Below are 3,992 nucleotides of genomic sequence, written 5' to 3'. Positions count from 1 at the left end.
TGCCTTATTCAATTCAATTTAGTTTTATTTATATAGCGCCAATTCACAACAACAATGAAGTCAAGGATAAAGACCAGGCTCAGGAAGGGGCAGTGACCTTCAAAGGCCAGTTGAGATTAGGAGAAAGAGAAGAGGGCAATGAGATAAAAACAAAAGCTTTATCAGAGCAGGAAAGCTTTAAGCCTAATCTTAAAGATGGAGAGAGCGTTAGTCTCCTAAATCCAGCTGGTTCCACAGAAGAGGGGCCTGAATGCTCAAGGCTCTGCCTCCCAGTCTACATTTGAAAACGACATATTGAAAGCAAAGTGCTCTGCTAGGATAATAAGGTCATCTAAGATGTAAATCTAAGATTTTTAGTCCCAGCGAGTACTCTTGCTGTAGCATTCTGGATCAACTGAAGGCTTTCAAGGAGTTGTAGTGAGTGACCTAATAATAATAATTAATTACAATAGTTTAGTTTAAAAGTAATAAATGCAGGAACTAGCTTTTCAGCGTCAGTGAAAGACAATATGTTTCTAACTTTAGTGATAATGCAAAAATAAATGAAAGCTGTCCTACATAATTGCTCAATGTGCACGCTGGCAGACGCTAAAGGTTTAGGGCTATGTTTCAGACAGTTGTATTGGGGATACTGTCAAAATTAGTAAGTTATGAGAACAGAAAAGTAGCAGAAAAAATAATATTGTTTGAAAAGTGCCTAAATAGCAAAGGTGTCGAGGTTGGAAGCGTGACAGGCAGGAGTTGGGCCCAAAATGCAGCACTCAGAAGAGGAGAGGTAAAGTTAAAAGCAGCCTTAATGCCGACCTGAAATAAAGGATAATGCAGCTTAAAACCTGCAACTAGGAGGATGACAGCAATGAGGGAGTACAGAGAAAAACAGAGAAAGAGACTAAGAAAATATACACACAAGTTAATGAGGGAAGAGGCAACAGGTGGAAATGCAGGTGAGCGAAATTATAGATGACAAGCTAGGAAGTAATACTTTACAAAATACAAGAGACTAAAGACCACCAAAGTAAAACAGGAAGTAACAAACGGCAGGCTCACAACACACAAATCTGACAGAGACAAAAGATAAACAGGCACAAACACAACACCAAAGAAACTCATACCAACCATGAGGAAATTATAGACATGCAAACACTAAGAAATAACAGAGCTAAATATAACCAATTTTGGATACATAAAACAAAGTTAATCAAAAATACAAAACCAGAATGTGGCGGGATGCGGTCTGTGGCTCAGCTGCAGGGGAGGGGTGGTGCAGTGGGCTGAGGGTCAGTGTCAGGGGAGGCTGGCGGTGATTGTCTAATCTTGGCTCCTTTTATTTTAGTAGCGTGCTGGGACCCGGGGAAATATTCCTGAAGTCTTCTTAAAGACATGACATGAAAACTGCCTAAGAGAGTTCAAATTGAAGAATAAAGGTGGTACAAATTCTGTTTTGCCTCACACACTGTATTTTTATGTATATTTGTACATTTCAATAAATCACTGCATCTATTTCCCCATTGTCTTTGCCAAATATAAAGAAATGATGGATGTACTATTTTAGAGTGCTATACAAATCTTTGTAAATTATTTTCTAGATTTATAGGCATCATCCACATTTTTGTTTCTTGATGTCCCTAAAAGCCTTATGTATATACACATACGTGTGTGTGTTCGTGTATAAATGTATATAGTCTGTCTCTGGGCTTAAACAGTAAGAAATAAATGAAGGAAAAACTCCTTTTTAACAGGAAGAAACCTCCAACAGAACCAGGCTCAGGGAAGGGGAGTGACCTGTCAAGGCCAGTTGAGGTGAGGAGAAAGAGAAGAGTGACTGTGGGGGAAATCTTTATTGTCAGGGGAAGCTGCAAAACCTATGAAAATACTGTTAAAAGTCCAAAATGTATGCTGTCCTTCACATTTTCCAATGCCGCTCATAAGGCCAGATTGGAGCTTTTGCAGGGTCAATTCTGGGTGCGGGCCTTATGTTTGACATCCCTGACAGAAATCTTTGCGTTGTAGTTTATAAAAATAGGCATTTACTTACTTTTTCATTCACTTGGCTGGTCTGTTCTTGGATTTATTTAAATTATGAAAGTGATCACCTGTACCTGTACGCACCGTTTCAAATACTGTTCCAATAAGCAAAAGATATCCATGTGATGAACTGAATATGTTTATGTGAATATAGTAGCAGCCCGATTATTCCTAATCCATGAGGTGTACAATCAATCATGGCCAGTGTGTGAATTTGTCAGTTTAGGAACACATTAGTTTAGGACACATATTAATAACTTTCAACAGAGGTTTAGGGAGGTGACCCAGCATTTTGAGTTTATCTTCTAGTTTTGATTTCTTATGTTAAATTGAAAATATGTTACGTTCTTGTGTTATTATTTAGTTAGGGTTTAGTTGAAGTTCAGTCTAGTTTATGTTATTGTCCATGTCTCCTTGTTAATGAGTCGTTTTTTCTTTTCATGTGTTATCTCCTTGTCTATCTAGGTTCCCCTGGTGTTTCGCTCCCTCTCATTCTCTTGCGTCAAGCTTGCATGTCCCAGTTTCTATATTTCCTGTTTTATTTTGAAACTCTAGTGTTTCCATGTTCAGTTTGTTTAATTTTGCTTACCCTGTGGCGTCTTGTTCATTTGTGTCAGCTGTGTTTCCCCAGGTGTTTCCACTTCCCTCATTACCCTTCTGCATATTTAAGTCCTCTGTCTTCGGCTGTGTCTCAATTCAGGGGCTGCATCCTTTGGAGGCTGCATTTGATGGCCGATTACATCACAGCGATGCAAAGAAGGCTGTCCCAATTCGAAGGCTGCTCCAAATGCAGCCAATACCAGTTTTCAACAATGACAGCGGCTACTTAATTTTAATATTACTCTTATTACTCTTTGCAATACTTTATTATTTAAATTAGTATTTATAATATTTTTATAATAATATAAAAATACTTGTCGAACGCGGCAATGGCAGAGGAGCACGGCTAAAGAGTTTTAATATGACTCTTTCTCGCCTGAAAATAAACTTTTAAGATATTTTGAGGTGAGAATGTAGCTGTGTAAACTTCAAATATCTTCTCGATTTATCAAGACATCACATATTTGCAAAAGTGCTCTGCCGTTTTCGGAGACGTCTGTTACCCACCAGCTCGATCAGTGACTGGCAGGTCAAGGCTCACTAAAGCTGGCGAGAACAACGAATTCTCGGCACATCCTTTTCAGGCCCTGCGACAGACTGGCAACCTGTCCAGGGTGTACCCCGCCTCTCACCCTATGACAGCTGGGATAGGCTCCAGCGCCCCCCGCGACCCTGAAAAGGATAAGCGGACGAGAATGGATGGATGGATCGTTTTCAGGCCCGCGCGGTCGTTCACTACTCAGGTTAAACATGATATATAAGTCACTTTAAATGATGTGAGAAGTGTGAGATGGTAGAGAATTTACTCCAATCTCCTGTTATATTTTAGATAGCAAGGAGCAGATGGCTGAGTTTATTAAACTCCACCGAGACAGTGGTAACGCAAATCTGAAGGCTGGACCGTCCCATTTTACAGCCTCCCGGCCTTCTCTGTCTTTGGAGGACCCAGCCCAGACGTAGACACAAAGGCCGGGTCCTCTGAAGGATGCAGCTCCTGAATTGAGACACAGCTTTCCTTTTTTCAGTGTTAGTGCATCTGTTTTAAAGTATTTCATAATTCTGTTCAGGTCATGGTCATGTTCATGTTTTTCTCATCATAGTTTCTCACATGCTCCTGCTCAGAATCATGTTCATGTGACTTTGTCACAGTTGTGATAGTCTAGGTTTTGCCAGTTTGGGTTCTAGTTTTAGTTTACACCCCTGTATGCTTTACCTTGTTTTGTGCTCATGTTTTTTCAGCCAAATAAACGGCTCGGCTTTCAAACGTCTGTTCCATCGCTCTCCTGTCTGCTTTTTGGGTCCACACCGGCTGCTCAGCCCTGACACCTTTTCAATGAATCAGAGAACAACACATAAAGCATTTTTTG

This window comes from Haplochromis burtoni, unplaced genomic scaffold (assembly GCF_018398535.1).
Source record: "Haplochromis burtoni strain Fernald_Lab_line unplaced genomic scaffold, NCSU_Asbu1 Contig_294, whole genome shotgun sequence".
NCBI classification, from domain to species: domain Eukaryota; kingdom Metazoa; phylum Chordata; class Actinopteri; order Cichliformes; family Cichlidae; genus Haplochromis; species Haplochromis burtoni.
This window is presented reverse-complemented; position numbering follows the sequence as displayed.